General features: G+C 41.7%; 1 protein-coding gene across 3 annotated transcripts in view; it reads right to left on the minus strand.

Annotated features, from left to right (window-relative positions):
* Positions 1–19,850, minus strand: part of LOC118232073 (catenin alpha-2) — a 317,807-nt gene that overhangs the window by 250,815 nt on the left and 47,142 nt on the right. For 2 of the 3 annotated variants that reach the window (XM_035426637.1, XM_035426639.1), the window contains exon 1: positions 10,959–11,385. The exons of the other annotated variant lie outside the window; for it this stretch is intronic. The gene's annotated coding sequence lies outside the window, so the exon portion shown is untranslated. Of the gene's footprint in view, positions 1–10,958; positions 11,386–19,850 lie in introns of those variants that run through there. 3 annotated transcript variants of the gene reach the window in all.

Consider the following 19,850-nt stretch of genomic DNA (forward strand, 5'->3'; position numbering starts at 1 on the left):
AGGCTGCAGGACTGCAGGCTTCAGAAAGATGCTGTGTGTGGGAGATCCACATGCTTATAATTTTTTTTTTTTAATGTAACATGTTAAAAAGCGTTTAGGGTATCACAAAAGAAGCTAGATATTAGCAAGACGTTGCAAAAAAGCATTCTCCCAACCTCAGCAAGAAAGGGGGGGGGGGGTTAAAAGGTCTTGTTCAAGTCCACATATCAGCATTTCCTTAATTGTTCATGTCACTCTGGATGACTGAAGGAAAGGGAGAGACACATCCATCACTCACGTCTCCAGGAAGGTCTCGAACATGACATTGACTAAAAGAGGGGGGGGGGGAAACTCCCAGCATGCAATGCACTGCAGCAACAGTATGCAAGGCAACACAGTTGCTTCCATTTTAGGTTTACCTTCTTGATAACAGTATTTTATTAATTACGGTCTGCATATATATGACACAAAATGGAACAGAGATTGTCCTTTTATTTGTTAGTTATTCATTTCAATCAATCAAAGGAGTCCTGTCTGCAGGTTGCTTTTATCGTGCTGAAATTAATGTTTTAATAGTTGAGCCATTTCCACTGCCCATGTAAACAAGAATATAGCATTCCTTCTACGTAACTGAAAGAAACCATTGGAGAAAATTTACTCAAATTAAAACGCCTCAAGAAACAAATTTAAATCAAATAACCAAGTTGTTGATTTAGTGAAGTTATAGAGTAAAATTCGTTACAAAAGTAATGAATATAAAATATAAGCTAGGTTAAAATATTGCTAATGGCAACAAAATAATATGGGCACAGAATATCGTCTTAGTTTAGCTATTGCTTCTAATATTAAAAGCCAATTTTTGGCATTCGAGGGTACAGACAGAGCTCCGTAAAAGGACACAGCACAAAGGCAGACGTTTCAGCAGTTGCATTGATCCCAGCTAATCTCTTATCTGATGCAATATCTGCAGTATTGATCATGCGGAAGCCCAAACAAAACTGAGCTTCTTCTCGGTTTTATTTCCACCCCAGATTATCAGGCAGCGAAGACTCTCTCCGTCCTATTTTTCACTCTTTGATGCCAGCAGTATTCCCCACTGGCAACAACGGCAGCCCCTGCGTTAATGCTCTCATGCCTGATCAAAAGAAGACCCCATTTCCTCGTATCAAAAAGCAAATTCTTTTTTGCAAAAAAAAAATTAAAAATACACACACACACACACACACACATACATACACACATACACACATACACACACACACACACACACACACACACACACACACACACACACACACACACACACACACAAAATGATCTTTTCTGTAATTGTGGCTAATTGTGTCTCATTGCATGATGAAGTCCATATGCATGTGTCCACATGCTCTCCCAATTTTAACAGTCTTAATTCTGAAGGCTGCAAAGTATGTACTCATTAAAAACAATCTATAAAATGCATGCATGTATGCTCAATGTAAGTGTTCCACTCTTGTATGCAGTAGCAGTATATTGCACATCATAAATGTTCTGCAATAATTTACAGCAACAAACGCCTGTTAAATGCTAGATCGCAAACTTATATGGACAACGATGGATCAATGTTCCACCTTCTGAATTTTCATGACCATTTTTTTTTTACACGGTGGTTAAATTCACACAAATGACAGCATCAATAACGGCTTTATTAGCAAACGGCCTTGAATTCACCCCAGATCAACAGGACCGTTAAACCCGACCACAAACACCAGCACGTCTCAGGTGACATGATGACAAGTCCTACCAAGCAGCTTCCTTTGCGATTTCATCCATTTAATATCCCCCAGATTTAATACGGAAAGGGTTTTGTGGGCGATGTTTGGGAAATTCTTCAGATAAATAATAAATGCAGTAAGGTTGCGTCTCCTCCTTGGTTATTCCGTCACCTTCACTGTGTACTCCTCAAACAATTTATAGGCTACTACCAATGATGGAGGCCTCTCACTCCACAGACGCAGTTAAATGGCGGGTTTTCCCTCACCGTGTACAGGACTGAAGGCATCGGGTGTGCGTGCGCTAAAGAGGGACTCAGCCGTTCCCTCCAGCGCCCGGCCTGGATCTGGCCTTATTATAAAAGCTGCTACCCCCCCCTCCCCCCAACAACAAACGTCTCCGTCTAGTCGAGTCTGATTCCAGGACGAACGCAGCGATCGATAACCCGCTCAGACGTGCCGCAGGGCACTTGGAGGCCGACAACACGCCTCTGCTCGCCAGCTCAACGCCCCCTTTTCACCCGCGAACGAAACCGCGCCATCAGGGATACCCCCTTTCTCCTTCCACCTGGCATCAGTCTTCCCGCCATTTACCGCCCGGAGTGATTCATCATCCTCTTATTACAAGCGAGGACTAGAGGGTCCTGGGATACACACGGGGGTCCGACTCCGTTGTGTGGAAAACACTGGATTCGGCCTCCAAAGGCTTTTTCAGAGGGACGCTGTACAAACAGAACCGATTCCCACAGCCCCCCCACCCCCAGGCAGAGCGCTGCTCAGCGTCCAACAGTGAGCGAGAGTTTGGCAAGGCCGAGAACGAAATGGGGGCTTTTTTACTTAGCCCGGCTGCTGAACTAATTGTAGGATTAGAGCCGCTTTCCGCAAGCTAACACTGAAATGTTCAGCATTCTGCCTGCGTCCGTCCATCAACGGGTTTCTTAAACGATGTCAGAATGTGAAAGCTTTTTTTTTTTTTTTTAAATGGCAGGTTTTCGGAGAATGTGTCAAGTGGCTTGTGTTGTGTTTGATACCTATGGGCAATTTAGCATCTGCATGTTTTGGACTGTGGGAGGAAACCGGAGTAACCGGAGGAAACCCACGTGGACACGGGGAGAACACGCAAACTCCACACAGAGAGGCCCAGGCCAAATTCGAACCCAGGACCGTCTTGCTTCTTGCACCACCGTGCTGCCCATAAGAAGATGATCAGAAGGGCATTAACAAGGAAAATGCACGGAGCTGCTTGGACTGAGCATGCTCTCTGATTCTTCCAGGACTGCCGAGAAACAAAACTCAATTTACAGGAGGCGACTTCCTCAAAAATATTTAGAAAACCTTCAAGAAGACATCCGAGTTCAGAGTTATAGGAGATGAAACAAAATCTGACACACCCTGCGAACCGGAAAATATATGCATTTCAGTGGAAATTCAGACGGAATCTCATAAATGTGTAAAGATCCAGAGTCCTCTGCCAGTGATACCAGTCAGACAGTCGCCTTGGCAATAGCATAATTCTGGCACTGTACCTCACCACCTATAAAATGAAACACCACGCAGGATGTATCTCAGTCTTGAATATTAATAATATTTCATCCTGGGGTATAAAATTGAATTGCCTCAGATTTCCATATCTATGAAACCATAACTAAAATTTCTAAAAGTAATCTTTAACATTTACTTGCCAACCTATGATTAAACACCAGTAAAATGAAATGAGATCTTTCATTACAATTACGCCATGAGACTGATGTCACGGATGTTGTAACTGAGAATTCTGGAAATAAAACGACGGCATTTCTTCATCCAATTTCATTTGTCAAGTTCATCTGTCATGCCCCCCACCCGCAACATACACGCACACACAAACCCATACACACACACACACACAGACAAGCGCACACGCACGCACACACACACACACACACAAACATATGCACTTCCATCCATGCACACAGAATCAGCAAAAATTATGAGACCGGCATCCAAAATTTCAATCAACATATCTCTATGATGGCTGTACTCATACATCACAGCATGAAGAAAATGAGCCCCCAAGCATGTAAAGTCAGACTTACTCAAAGGAAGCCTTCTTAACTGTCATAAACAATGGCAGTTAATAATGACTAATTCTGACAAATGAAAACAGGACAAAAACAATTAGCAGAGGTGTTGGTTTAAAATAAGCATGAAATTATGCACGACAGTCTTGTGGTGCAGAAGAGATGCTTCTTCAATATCAGAGAGACATTTCTTTTGTGTTTCTTTTTTCTTGCGAGAATTCATGGGTGGTGTTTGCTAATTGCCGTTTGAAAAACATTGTTAGGCTTTCATTGTTAAGTGCAGTGTGCTTGTTTGTTGCTCAGAAGGAGCCCTGAAATAGCTGGAGCATTTATCCTAATTTACTCCTCCTTCAAGATCTGTTGGTGGATTCAGTCCATTAATCGCGTTAGCCCTTGAGCTATGGGAACTACTGCGTATACAGTCTGCTCCCGTTACCTGAATGCTGACATTTACTGTCTAAACAATTTCGGAGAACAGTTATCTGAAGACTTAATGGAGTCATCAATACGAATGAGCATGAGAAAAAAAGGAAGGAAATCATTAGTAATGCAGGATGAAGAGGTTTTTATTGCGGAAACTCTCTATGATTACGTTACAATTGGTGCGCAGTCCCGATGAATGGACTTTCGTGGTGAACGAAAGCATCAATTAATGGAATGAAAACCACAGAAAATGGCAGCATTTCATTCAGATATCAGGTTGGTCAATAAAGTTTACAGTACATTTATACTATAAGAAACAATATGGGCCATTTTGTTTCCATTTACTACCTTGTTTTCAAAACAGTGGGCAAGGTTTCCGTGATCCATACCAGCAAACTGCAATATGGATTAAACTATCGATGTGGAAATCGGGTTCATCAATGGCGATCTATACTTCTGCAGAGAGCGGAAGGTCCTCCAGACGGGCTATGTTTTTCCCATGAAGCTACACAAGGAGGGAAAGGGGCACATAAGAGGGCAAATCTAAAGTAGCTGGGTTCACCCACTGAAGAGTAGGTTTTCTGGAATGTTTTTTTCCCCCCAACATTCTAAGTCAGTGGTCAGAGTTCTAGAACACCGCTGCTCCCAGTTAACAGTGGCAACTGTTACATCATCAGCGTTAGAATGTTCATTAAAAAAAAACATTCTAATCACGTACTTGTGATTTCACACCTCAAAGGGGCCCAAGGTGCCCTCTTGCAGCCAGCACCCGTTTTCTTCTGCAGGTGTTTGCGCACACAGCAGAAGGGGTAAGAACAAGGAGCAATGCTGTCTCAGATTCCTTCAGCTGCAGAGCGCTTTTCCTCAGACAGCCCCAGACAGACGGAATCATCAAAAAACGGGAGCATTAAAAGAACGCAAATTACCATGAGAATAATACAAAACGTGGGGTCCCCAAATCTGGCAACTGCGATTGAGCCTCCCATATTACAGAGAGGACAGACCTCCGCAGCTGAAGCGATTTGGCAGTTTTTGCCTTATTAGAGGACGACTAGTGTCTCGCACAAAGAGAGTCCCTACACCTGGTGGAACAAACAGACACCTGCTCACAGTTGGCTAATGACACAGGCTGAGCTCAAAGGGTCTGTCTTACAAAGTTTTCTTTTGGAACCTTTTCATTTTTCATTTGTATGAATAGTGTCGTGTCCTCGTGTAATCCATTTTCTTGCATGCGGAGAGATTTTCAGAAGTCCCCCACATTTCAGAGTTGTTATTTAAACCCATTCAGATAAAGGGCTCAGCTCAACATATTCCTCAACACACAGATGGCACTCTCCTTTAAATTTATGATGTCATCGCTCCTTACAGATTAAAGTTATTTAAATAATACAGCTCTTTCTATGGTTATAATATCCATTAGTCAACAGCTAGGCATTTTAATGCCACTTAATACATTTCTCACCTCTCTCTCCTTGAGGTTACCCTCCCACTTCCAACCACAATCTTCAAAAGATATTTGGATATTAACATTTTGCCCCAAAGACAATTTATCACCCACAAAGGCTTAGCTCACTGCTGCACTCTGAATCTTGCTTTACACCAAAATCTCAATTTTAACAAAAATGTCCTTCTACACCTTCTTTTCGAAGTCATTCTCCTTTTCTGTCACCACAAAAAGAAAATTACCCAAGTTCAGGCCTTAGCAGAGGCCCACTGACAATACGGTGAGAAACAACTTTTAACAAGTAGCTTAGCATTCTTTTGGCAAAATAAAACCACAATAAGTATAAAATATCTGCCTTCATCAGGTAAGCTGGTAAGACAAGCAAACGTTCTCTTGTCTATTATCGCAAATTAGTTATAAGAAACACAGAAGCTGATGAGAAAACATCTATGATTCCGTTTCACCCTGTTTGGCATAATAATCTTAAACAAAATCGTGAGGATCTGTCTACAGTCTTTAAGCCTCAACCTTTGTGAGTGCATGCACAAGTGTGTGTGTGTGAGAGAGAGAGAGTGCACATGTTTGTATTCTTGTCCCATTTTCCTTCTGTTCTTTTGTTGTTTAAAATGCTTTATTATTATTATCATTATTATTATTATTGGTGGGAGTAGTAGTTCTGTATTTTCATTATTAAATGTACTACTATGTTTGGTTCACTGCCAAAGGTAAATCTACAGACACTCATTAACTTACATAACAAAGCTAGTTCACTGTGTAATGAAAAGGGCCTACAGACCCTACACTCTTTCAGGATGTAATTTCTTTCTTCGTTGGCTTTCCTTGAATACCCGCTGCGATTGGAATACTTAGAATTGCCTGTAAATTAAACTGCCAACAACTGAAAAATTACAGCATCTTTTTGGTCAGGGGAAAGAGAACAGTATCCAACACCCAGAGTTGTGAATACCCAGAATCCTTAACAAACCTGAGATACCGTACAGATGTCTGCATGCTGGCCAATATGCCAATTAGTCCATTCGGGGTCCCATGAGGCAACATTCTGAATGAATATTCATCAGTCATGACAAGACAGATGACTGTGCTCAATATGTTTGTCCACATATCATAGGCTGACAAGGCAGTTAGATTAGGTTACCCTGAAAAGTGTGTTTTGAAACCCCCTTTACTTGCTGCTTCAAATCCCCACATCTGTGACAGCTCAGATGCCAATAACATAAGGATTTCAGAACGCTTGCTTTTTTAACTCTATAGAGGTGACTCAAGACTCAGTGCTCTGGAATAAAAGGCAACCAAAAGTCTGTGTAACACTTAAATCAACTGCCCAGAATTAACCAATGAAAATGAGCCCTAGGTTCTCTCACTTCTCAGAGATTTTTTTAAATATATATATATATTTTTTTTTTTTTTTAATAGTCTAACATGTCTGTGGTTCTACAGAGATCTATGGCAGTTTCCCAGTCTTTGTATAACCAAACATGAAGTCTTTTTTAAAATTCAGATGCTGTTCACATTAAACCGCGGGACCATTCACCTGCAGCATTCCCTGCAAAGCATTACTGGACAGTCACAGAACACAGGGCCTGACTCAGTGTGACCTTTAGATTAGCAGAGAGCGTTCACATTGGCACAAGCAGCCACTGGAGCTGAGCGTAGCATTCATAGTCTATACCCTAACGTGTCCACTGGTGACTGCCTCACACGCAGTGCAGCCAATGAGAGTGCATGTCTAAATTCAGCCCTGCTGACCCCAGCTAACTGATTCCCATTACATCTTTATCGACAGACCTGCAGACTATCCGTGCCTGCACTATCCATACAAACCACAATGACCATGGCACGTAACATCTTCATACAGCAGTGCATTTCATACTGCTTATCATGAATTTGGATGGCTGTTGAAACGCATGACATATTTGCAAGAATATGCTCTCACTACCATATATTCTGAAAAAAAAATTGACAGTCTAATGTGTATATTGTGCAATGTTTGCTGCAGTCTTGTTACAGTTATCGTAAATATCATACTGATACAACAGCTATAGTTCTAGGCAATGAAGTCCTTCACTTTCCGCAATATCATTCAACCATTTCTTAAAAGTCAATACCTTGAAGATCTTAATAAATCTCAGTAATGTCTCCTGAAATATGCATTCAGTTTTCAGGCAATCCCAACCCAGGGTAGGAATATGCAAAAGTTTTTTTTTTTTTTTTTTTTTTTAAGATTGTGCTCCTTTAAAGATAACGCTGCTTATGCAAAAAATGTCTGCTCTTTCTCAACAGTTCAAACGCACCATCCTTTGAGTGCACTTAAGGTGCTCTGAATTATAAGCAGACAGGAATGCAAATGTCGCGCGGCAAAAAAAAAGCTCACCCTCGCTGTCACAGAAAGCCATGAGCGTGCACGTCACGAGCGTGCACGCCATCGTAATAGAATCTCTACTCCATTAGCACTGTCCACAAGCACCGGATCTGTGATACATCCTAAATGCACACGCCACAGTGTGAAGTCCCAGCCCACACTTTAGCTTATATAAGAAAGCATGTTTAATACTATAGAAGTGCACTGCATGGTAAAGAGCATTGTGAGTATAACGGTAGTATGCGGTAAATGTGTGCAGAACAGGCATGTACAGTCATGGTCAATACAACAGGCATGAGGTGGCACTGGCACTCAGTAAAAGGATCAGAGTTAGGCCTAAATCATCTCTGACACAGATGGATCCATTAATGGATCCATTAATGGATATCTGAAGTGATGTGGGAAATGAATTCAGTTTTGTACTTCATAGGGGGAAACGATAAGCATGGAGTTACAACAGTTGTAGCAGTTTACAAGGTAAGAGTGGTTTGCTAGTAAAAAAAAAGGGTTTTACTAGCAAACCACTGTAGTTAGCCATTTCTACTGCTTGCCCTGAACACATGAGCTACAACCCAAGAAGCAGAGGTTCATTTTGCAAAAACTTGTGTTAACTACCCTTGAGTGCGTAACCTGGATATGTCAAAAATTAGCCCTAGAACTGAGTCACATTTGGACTACTTCGGCTTATAATACTATCAAACAAGCTACCTGCAGCTAAGTGCAAAGTAGCAGCCATTGTGTTACACAGCATTTTCATTATTAAAGAGCCACTATATAAAGCTGCCCTTCAAGAGGTCACCCATCCACCCCCCCACACCCCCCCCCCCCCCCGCCTTTCCCCCACCCCCCCTCGCCCCCCAAGACAAAATCAGCACGAGTGGTAGCTGAATACATGAGTTCAGAGACTGTCTGCAGCAACAGGTTCCTCTCTCTAGAATTAATGGAGCAATTGTTATGTTGATTATGACGATTTATAATGACTTTGTGATTAGAAACTAAGTGCTGCACAAGCACCACTGCTGCCACCTGTGAAATTCAGTTTGATTGTGTTTCAGAAGACAGAGCTCCTCAGAAACCCTAGGTGCTGAAGATCAAGCCTTCGCACGCTGATTCTAACAAACATCATTAACATGTCTTTTCTACCTGCACACTCTTGCTTTGTAGATTAAATACACCTTAGATTAGCATTTTATTTAAGGATTATCATTTGATGATCACCAACTCAGATATGCAACTATGTTCACACAGAATTATAATACAAGTGTTCACTTTAATGTTAGCATTTGAAATAGCTTTCCTCAGAGGTAGTGGTGTAGTCCTACACATATACAACGTATGGAAACTATCTACTTTTAATTCTGCTAATATAAAGTATGCTCCTGTTTTGTGCACAGGTGATACATATCACTAGTTCTCTACATGTCTTGCATAGCAGTGGCCACTAACCCAAAAGAGACACATGCACACAAATCTACATCACAGCTGACATGCATCAGTGATTTCGAACACAACCACAGCTGCATTTCAGGCAAGATGCAGGCACGTGTTCCAGTCATCATCTGCAGTATGTCAGTTTTGGCAGTAGGTAGTGTGACACTGAACTAGAGACTGTCCACCCTCAGCCAGCTGTGTCCTGTAATATCTGTAGCCGTCTGGAGCAGGTGGTCAATGCATTACCGCCTTTGGATTAAAACCCACTTCCTTTGTGGGCAATACTAAAGAACCGAAGAGAATTGAATATTCCTGCGATGACAAACATGGAAAATGTTGCTTCTCCCAGTGAAAGGTAAAGTAGCTCAGCAGCTTATGGTATGTTGATAGCCCAATTTCTAGCAGCATGCTTCTCAACTGATGCCTACATCTTCACATTTGAGCTTATTATTCTCAAGAAAAATCCACCAGTACATATTATACAGTGCAACAGACCTAGGAGAAGGCATAGTCTACTGGTACAACACAGTCTGCCACTTTGTTGCAAGTCCGTCCATTGAGATCGTTTGAACTTTGATCCTTCACAGGGACGTACAGTAGCCTGCAGTGCTGCTCCAATTAAAAATAAGGACCTGTGTGATAATTATGGCGCTCTTTGTATAAAGCACAAAACTGAGTTACTCTCAGCAATAGCTCGCTCAGCTGTACAGAAACTCTTTACATGGTGTGTTGTTCTGAAAAACCTCCCAGAAAATACACATTTTGATGTCAACCTAATCGTAAATACCCGTATTTACACCGGCACTCCGATATTGTAGGCTAGAATTCTATAGAAAAAAAACTACATTATAGTCATCCTATATATAATAACTACGTTAAATCTTTCAAAACAATGATCAAGCATTATTATTATTATTATTATTATCTCGTAGTGCTGATAGTAGTCCACGGCAGTATGATTTACAGGGCTGATCCGCGTAAACGTATATCCGGAGCTGGTAATTCGTAAACTTCATGAAATTAAGTGAAAACCTGTCTTTCTGTCCCGTTTATGTAAAATAACCTAACAGGGGAGTGACTATGGCAAGGTCTACATTTATGTTGATGTAATGAAATAAAAACAGAGACAGATCTCTCAACGGAAGATGAATGATCACAATCAAGCGTGGGGTATACAGAAGACTGTAGCTTCATATAGTGCTGCAAACGCATTCAGTTCTAGCGAACTTCGCTTCGCTACCATCACTTGGCACGTCTGCATTTCTGTCAATGTACTGGATGCCATTAGCTACCAGGCGTTCCATGCAAGACAACGGTTTGTGCATGATCTGTTTGTGTCAAGTATTGAGAAGCATGAGATAACGCAAACGACAACAACACTTCAAATAATGGAAAGTGGTAATAAACATTTGCGAGTTGAACAAACAAGAAACATAACAGGTACCACGAACAACTGTGTGAAAGCACAACAACGGCTCAGTGTTTTCACTAACCTTTTCCGATGATATCTCTAGTATTCCCATAAAATGTTTGAAATATTTATTTCTCCGCTTGTTTTTCCCCCTAACGCCGCCTTCAATATTTCTCCAAAAATATAAAAGTGTTTGAGTTCACACGCCGTTGTCGGTATTTATAAAATGCCTCTCCCACTCCACCGCCGCTTGCCAAATAATGACCCCGCCCACAGAATCCAAATCTCCGTGAGGACAAGATGATGCTCAGTGCGCGCGCGCCGTGCGGCTTCGTCAAAGCGGGGATCCTGCTGGAATACAGAGAAAGAACGTGGAAGCGAGGTAAAATTATGAGGTCTTTTCAAATCCCTGGTCGGCCAGGCAGAATTGCTTACGCTGTTCCTGTGCGATAATCTCGTCTGCTCCTAAAATGATAAATGATTTATTCTTGCGTTGCCAGGTTATATTGTGGGGTCCTTGAGTACCTTATCGCGCATATTAAAAACAGCTGCTGAGAACCCCACTGTGAAACAGCGAGAGTGATATTATGAAACCATAATGAAACCGGAAGGACTCATTGTGAGGCTCAGAACAATGAACAACTTTGGCAGAAGGTACCTGAATTGGTCATGTGACAGATACAATGAAATAAAAAGCAAAATTGCATTGAGTTGTGCTTTTTTTGAATTTGAAATACGAACGGAAGAAAATTAATTAACCGCAGTACACTTGTAGTCACATACTTGATGTTTTGATATGAATAATCATATGAAGTGATTTTTCATAAATTTAAATATACTCACTTTTGGGAGTAAAAAAGGCCAACAGGATTCTCGCATATACAGCCAAAAGTATTTAGTATAAATCCAAGGAAGTTATACGTAAACAATATATTTGTAACAAATTGTAAGACCACACTTGGAGCACTGTGTCCAGTTCTGGGGACCGTAGAACAAGAAAGACACAGAGGCTCTGGAAAAGGCTCAAAGAAGAGCAACTAAATCGATTCCTGGTATGAAAGATAAAAGTTTTGAGGAAAGAGTTAAGATGCTTAATCTCTTCATGCTTAGTAAAAGGAGACTTGATTGAGGCTTTTAATTTCATAGAAGGAATCAGCGATGTGAACTACAAGATATTGAGATTGCAGAAAGAGGGGACATAAATGGAAATTAGCGAAAGGTAAATTCCGTACAGACATTTTTTACATGGTGAGTAGTCAATGTGTGGAATCGCTTGCCAGGTCATGTAGTAGAGGAAGAAACTCTGGGGATTTTCAAGACCAGGCTTGATACGGTGTTAGATACTATCTAGTCTGTAGATAATCAGAGCACTAATTTAGTCAGGAAAATGGTCATTGTTGGGCCTCTTCTCATAATTATGCTATGTTATGCCCTGTTATGTTAAATGAGAGGCTTGTGTATACACTACAATGCAAGTGCGTTAGCTGTACATTTTACAGTTTCACTCTTTTTTTGGTAGCTTTCATCAAGGGTAAATATAAATGGATAAGTTGCTTCACATATATTGCTTCAAAACGTCTTGTAAGGAGAAAAAAAAAAATACTTTTGAGAAATCACTGTGAAAATTACACGCACTTCAGTTCACAGTAGAAGGGGAATAATGTAAAGAAAGTGTAATAGTTTATTCAATAGGCATTTGAGGAAACCGCAATTTCACGTTTCATTTCCCTCTCACTCGATAGAGAAAACACTGCTCTTTCCTCGTTTTTTTTTCTTCTTCTTCTTTCCCGTAGCTCTACGCTGCTGATTTCACAGCATGATCCTAGCTTCGCACACGCTGCTTGCACAACATGTTTTATCACTCAGATAAAGCAACAGTTTTTAGGGCGATATCGTTTCCAGAATCGATCGCTATTCCAATGGGCTGCCTTCAGTTTTACCATCTGTTTATCCTTTACGTTCATCGGCCTGCATTTAGGAAACATGCAGTCTACAGGTCACTTCCATTTGCAGCAACATTGAGCTGAGACACAGCCAGTGAGCATGTACACATGCTGAGGGAAGTGGAGAGTATCATCTTGGATGCATCTTTTGTCTCTGCCTGACGTCCGTCTGCAGCCGGACTATTGTACAAACACTTTGATGAGCTTTTGCACTGGTCCTCTTTTCTGATGACCTCAGCATTTGTGTGGAGGTCATATGGACAGAAAAATCTGGCTTTTTACTTGTCCAAAGACTAATTTGACAGGGTTTCTAAGGAACAGTGGAAAGGGCAAAAAGTAGGAACTAGTAGAAAAGTAAAGCAACAAAGTAAAAAGAAAATCCCCCCAGGGTGAGCTGGTTAAGTTATTTCAATCTGCTCACTTCCTGTCTGTAACATGGCTGTTGATTGGTTGCCATTCCCCCAGATACTGTACATTACTGCTATCCACTCCTGTGAGTGCACAGGTACACAAAAGGCGAGGTTCAAAACATTTGGTTATAAAATACACTTCCTCCTTCATCCCACAGGTGTAGAATTTATTTGTACAATTGGTATGGAAGAGAAACACTACAGAGGTGTTATGCTTCATGCAGTATTGGCCGTGATTGGAGGAACCAATGCAAGCGACGCTAATAGGGTTTTTGGCCCCGCTCCCACTGTTCCTGTCGAGAAGTATCCAGCTGTAAAATGAGCCACTGGAAGACTAACAGAACAGATGGAAAAGTGCAGTTAGTTTAAATTCTGGAGATTAAAAAAATAAATAAACTCAGGGGTTGGTTTATGATGCCGTCGCAGACTGTGACTCTCCGTGCTCTGTCATAACGACTGTTGCAGCTGACTGTGGGTGAATCCTCTCGCCTTTTGGCTGTGATCTCATTACGGCATGTTCTGTAACGGGCCAGAATCGAGCGCAAACGTCCTGCCACAGCGCTCGAGAACCCCGGGACGCTCTGCAGTGTTCTCCCGTAACAACAGAAACTGTGCCGTGCCTGCGCTCGTAACAGAAATAATTTGTATTTCGCTCGACCTTTCGGTTGGCTTCTGTTTCTGCCTCCCCGGACCCCTCTCCCTCTCTCTCTCTCTCTCTCTCTCTCTCTCTCTCTCTCTCTCTCTCTCTCTCTCTCTCTCTCTCTCTCTCTCTCTCTCTCTCTCTCTCTCTCTCTCTCTCTCTCTCTCTCTCTCTCTCTCTCTCTCTCTCTCTCTCTCTCTCTCTCTCTCTCTCTCTCTCTCTCTCTCTCTCTCTCTCTCTCTCTCTCTCTCTCTCTCTCTCTCTCTCTCTCTCTCTCTCTCTCTCTCTCTCTCTCTCTCTCTCTCTCTCTCTCTCTCTCTCTCTCTCTCTCTCTCTCTCTCTCTCTCTCTCTCTCTCTCTCTCTCAGGTTTCACCTTAAATGTGAGACCTTGACAATCAACACCACTTTCGTTCAGCGTCAGCAGCTGAGACCAAACTCTGATGCCCCCGACCAGCTCTGAGAGGGCTACTCTCCATATTCCGCTTGGTCCATGGCCTGGGGGGGGGGGGGGTCAAACTCTCCGCATAAGGGTTCACTAAAGGCTAGACAGGGGCCAGCTCTGAATTAATTCATCAGCCAAACATGATTTTACAGCAGTCCCTTATTGAGTGGGTACTCCTTGTGCTGCAGTTGATCTCTGTGAAGAATAATATCTTTTTTTTCCGAATAATATGAGGAGATAATGCACACAAGTGTAAAATGGTACCATGGTGCGATGCTTGAACAGCGAGGCACTATTATCAGCACAAACCAGTGGTATTAGCTTAAAGGGTGAACACAGGTCAGCATTTAACTCGACTGCCAACTGCCATTGCCCATAATTCATTGCTGCCGATGACTGCAGGATTCTGTGTTACTATTTTATCAGAATCTATCAGAAAGTTACTCTGTTACTCTACCCTAACCCTAACCCTAACTGTGTACTTACAAGTAAATCCCCCATAGAATGCAAGAGGCCTATTTGATGGCATAATAAGGACATGTAAGGACATGGTATAACCTCAAAAGCCCAGCATTAAGTTAAACTAACTACAGTAAAGCAATAAGCACACTTTCCAGTTGGAACAAATGTACATTCATAGATTTTATTTCATTATTTAAATTTTTTTTTTTTTGGAACAATTGTTTACAAATATCTAAACAGAACTCAAGAAAGCAACGTGATTTATGCCTCCACACAGATGATTACAATCCATTTTGAGATATTCCTGTTTTCAACATTAATTATTTCCAAATGCAATGTGCATCATAACCTCCAATGGAAATCACCGCACATTTTCCAATTTCCAGGCATAATGTTTTTGTGCTGCTTGCTAGCGCAGGCTCAGATTGTTTTTTCGGCTGGCAGTCTGTCAAAAATGTATTTAATAGATTAGCACGGGGAACCGAGTTCATGTTTCCGTGGAATATGAAATGAGACAAACCCGGAGCCAATATCAAACAATGAGGATGTCAGTCCGCGACCTTTCCCCGTACCCTTGAGGAAGAGAATTAGCTGTGTGATCACAAGCGCCTATAGCTCTGCATTGGTCTTCTCCTGCTGTTGGTGAATCGGGGGCTTCTTAAAAGGTCTCATTGCTGGCTGGAGAAAAAAAAAACTGACTCAGACTGACGTACCTGTTTCTATTCATTTTCCCCTTAAGGATGAAAATATAATGGTGTCGAAGGTTAATTTACAGCAATGTCCAGATCGCTTTGATAAATTGGTCTTGTTCCTCAGTACATCATGTGGAAAATCTAGAGCAAGGAATATGAAAGATTGTTCATCTGTTGTTCAACCATCCATGATTGCCCCATGATTGCCCCCCATCGTCATTACAGAATACATAATGGTTACATATACACGCAGTGAACAGACTGGAGGAACGCCAGGCTCGTGAAATGTAGCCGGTTAGGATTGTTTTGTGCCAGAGAGACAAAGTCTAGCAGTTTTGGAATTCCGTGGGAGAAATACAACACCAATCTTCCACGAGAGAGTCAATATTATGACTTGATGGACATGGAAAACTAGGAGAAGAAAAGAAGAAGCCATTGTTCGCTGTACAGTAATATCGCATAAATACTAGTGAGGAGACAGCATACCTGCTGGCAGTCATGCTGTATGTCAACGGTAGCCGGTAGTCTGTGGCTATATAATGTGCGTATGGTAGATGACACAGTGGTAATATAATGCTGGAACATAGCAATGGCATGCTATTGTTGCTGTCTGTAGCCTACTTTCTTGCACAGCTTACTTTCTGTACTTTTTTTTCAGCATGGTCAAATAAAGGAAAAAATATATATATATTTTTTACAGCATCTTCCCAAGGAGTTTTATCTTTTTTGCAAAGAAAGAGGAAGATGCCCAGTGAAGGTTAACAATTTGGGTCAGAGGAGGTGAAAGAAAAAGTGATAAAATAGAGGGTAATTCTCCAGCTTGCCCCCCCCCCCCCCCCCCCCCCCCCCCGCCCTCTCTCTCCCCTACACAAACACACACGCACATGCACATGTATACACTCATACATGCATATACACATGCTCACACACACATGCGCACATTCAACAGTCTGTCAAGGCCATTATCATTGTGGATCAGCTGTCACGTGGCAGATTGTGAATGATGTATTTCATGCATTTACTCGAGAATTTTGACAATTTGCATAATAAAACCATCTGCATTATCCTGGCACAAACAGCTAGAAGGAAAATATTGCTCTGAATATCTAAAAATGTTCCCGTTAACTCAATTACCAAAATTAAACAGTAAATTTCCAATAAAATGATTAAAAAAGTGCTTTGGCTTTCGGAGTAAGCCCGTTTTGTTTTGTTTCTTTTTTCTTTTCTTTTTTTCAAATTTAAGGTATGTACTGTAAATCTTGTGATTTCTCCACAATAATTTCAGCTTTGTTTAGAAAATGTTTGGATCACATGCAGGGTTTCTGTTCACTATGAAAATGGACACTACCGTGGGAGTTTTTTGAAAGTGTGGATTTTCCTAACTTAATAATATAGCCTTTCCTGCCACAAAATGATGAGCAGACTGTCTCGTGTTACCATGGTTTCCCGTTTCTTCCTATACAAAAATCCAGACTGGCATTTATGAAAACGCCTGGCTGATTTGCGTAAGCTAATTTGATCCTGGCTGTTTTGCTTTATTGCGCGATTGTTCAAACGCGTGAGCTCGTCGCCAAAGCGCGCCGCGGATGCGACACGAACGCTCGCTCACGCCGGAGCTGAGCCGGGCCGCTCCAGAAATAGAGCGCCGATAATATTTGAGAAACAACATCGCGAGAAGGAAAATGAAATTCATGAATAAACATTTGGTGAAATGTCACCGTTTGTTCTCGCCTCAGATGGAAACGCTCGGCTTTTCAAATCGCACGCCATCAGAGCGGCATTATCAGAACCCTTAATCCCAACAGTGGCGCACCCAGCTGTACACCAGCCGTGTCAGATGAATTACACCCTGTCAGTCACAAATCACATTCAATGATTTCCCTGTTGATGCGTTTGACACATGCCACAGTGCTGCCGAAGATTTTCACCACCCCTTCCTTTTATTATTCACCATAGCGCCCCCACCAGCCCCCCCACACACACACACACACACAAACATACTCATACACACTCACACGCACGCACCATTATGTCTACAGAAGGCGCTTGCCATACCAAGCGCACGGATTTTCAGTGACATATTGTACAACAGGCTGTGGAAGAAAATTTGAATATGGCTTCCCCACACTTTTCCTCTTTGCTCTGTCCAGAGCTGATGTCACACTCGCCATGTCGCACTTGCGTTGTCACACTCATGTTGTGGGCTGGGCTTAACGAGATACCCACCAGATACCCATGCATTTGGTTAAACCTCCTTCGGTTTTTGTAGCGGACTGGCACAGCTTCACTGAATTTCATAAATATTTGTGCTCTCCAGCTAGCCACAGAAATTCCCTTCTTCTTCTTCTTCTTCTTTCTGCATTATCTTTATGGAATAACTGCTAGACGAAGCAAGGAACATGGCGCATTAGCTGCATGTGAATTCTGAAACATTGGTACGCGTGAACAAAGCTGGATAATTGATAATATTGTTGTGCAAAAGCAGTGTGAGCGGAGCTTGTGGGCTTGTGGGTGCAGTGTGGGCTGAAATGAATGATTTAACATCTGGGAGCATGGCTATGATTCTGTCACACTAATCTATTCCATGACCAGCACTTTGAAACTCCTTTTTTCAGAATCCAAAATGTCATCCCTTGCAGAATACTGCACTTACAGTGTACGGCAGTATGTGGTTGTACTTTTTCAATCTTTTTTTAAAAAAATAATGGATTTTCATCTTGCAGTTATTCCATAAAGATAATGCAGGAAGAAGAAGAAGGGGATTTCTGTGGTTTGCTGGAGCACAAATATTTATGAAATGCAGTAAAGATGTGCCAGTCAGCTTCCAAAAAATTTTAATCTCTATTATGTCGTTTTTCCATGAAAGCAGTTTGAAAAGGACTAACTCTATGACCCCATGGTCAGCAAAATACGTAGGAGTCAGAATTTTTCAGTTGAAGACGCACTAGCATTTTTTCAAAGGTTTCAATTGACTGCACTTATTTCCCCCTGGGTATATTGATCATTTTATATTGTATTTTATTATATTTTGCAGGTGTCTGTGATGGCCAATAAAAACAAACTGAATAAATTCATGGATATTGTTTGCTGTGCCTAAAAAGGCAAATTATGCATGCCACTAACCAGATAATCTCACAATGCAAGTCAATACACAGGGGAGACCTGTACACAAAATGCTGAAACACAGAATAAAATGCTAATGCAGCTGCAGACCTGTGTGGATTAGCAGTGTGCTGTGATTGTCTCATTAAAAAGCAAAGAAGTGTGTCAGGCTGTGGACAACGGGTGCTATTTACACCATGTAACCTTTTATTTTTTCAAATCCCTTTTTTTTTCAAAACAACAGAAATAATAGTACACTTATACTTGCAGAGAAACTGAGGAAATAGAACAGTACATCTAAAAAAAAAAGAAGTTACATTTTATATGCAATTTTCATTCAGACTCAAAATTGAGTTTTTTGCGGGTTTTTTGTCTTTATCGTGATGTGTTTGTTACTGTAAAGAAAACCAGAGTGGATATATTTTGTAAGTGCAGAGATCAATGAAAGAATCCCTCTGACAAATTATCTGACATATACATTTCACGATTATTATTCTGTAAGCAGTGAGCAGTGCATCTGCACTGTCATGTTTTCTGATGGAATCCTTAGAAGTCGGTGGTTAGGCAGTACTCAGAAGCCAGAAGCACCAGTCATGACTTACATGGTGGTGGAGCTCTAGTTTCAGGGGTCCTGTGCTCTCCACATACTCCACTGGACAGCTGAATATACAATGAAAGTGAATTTTTCTACGCTTGTTCCTTCTTTGCATTGATTCTCTTTTCTCGGTGCATTGATCTGAGAAGGCCTACAGAATGGCCAAACAGGAGTCCTGTTGCTGGTGGGCTGAAAAGACTATTTTATGATGGCTGCTTTGGATTGGGGCTGAACATCTCCTGGATCTGACTGGTTAGTCAACGTCCCAGTGTGAGCAGAGGTCGTGTTGACAAGATGACTCTAAACCCGGCGAAGATGCACAGCTTGTAAGAGTTGGAGCTGCATTGGCTGACCACCGGGTGTTTGTGAGGGAAGCAAGAGAAATAGTAAATTAACAGCAGTGGCATCAACAATAAGCTTTATGAGAAAGAACCTTTTAAATAATTTTTTAACCAAAAAACCATTCCAGTCAAAAACCAAGCAGCTGGCAACCCTATTCACTCCTGAAAAGAGGATGAAAAATGGTGAGGCAGGCCAAGCACGGCATGCAAACTGAGGGAATGTGGGGGGTTTCTATCCCAGGTACTCGAGTGAGATCATTTAAATCACAGGTCCATTTGAACTGGCCCTCTTGTCTTTGAATCAAAGGTCATCGCCCAGATGCAGGTCTATTTTGGGCCAACTGCA

Source organism: Anguilla anguilla, chromosome 7 (assembly GCF_013347855.1).
Source record: "Anguilla anguilla isolate fAngAng1 chromosome 7, fAngAng1.pri, whole genome shotgun sequence".
Classification (NCBI taxonomy): Eukaryota; Metazoa; Chordata; class Actinopteri; order Anguilliformes; family Anguillidae; genus Anguilla; species Anguilla anguilla.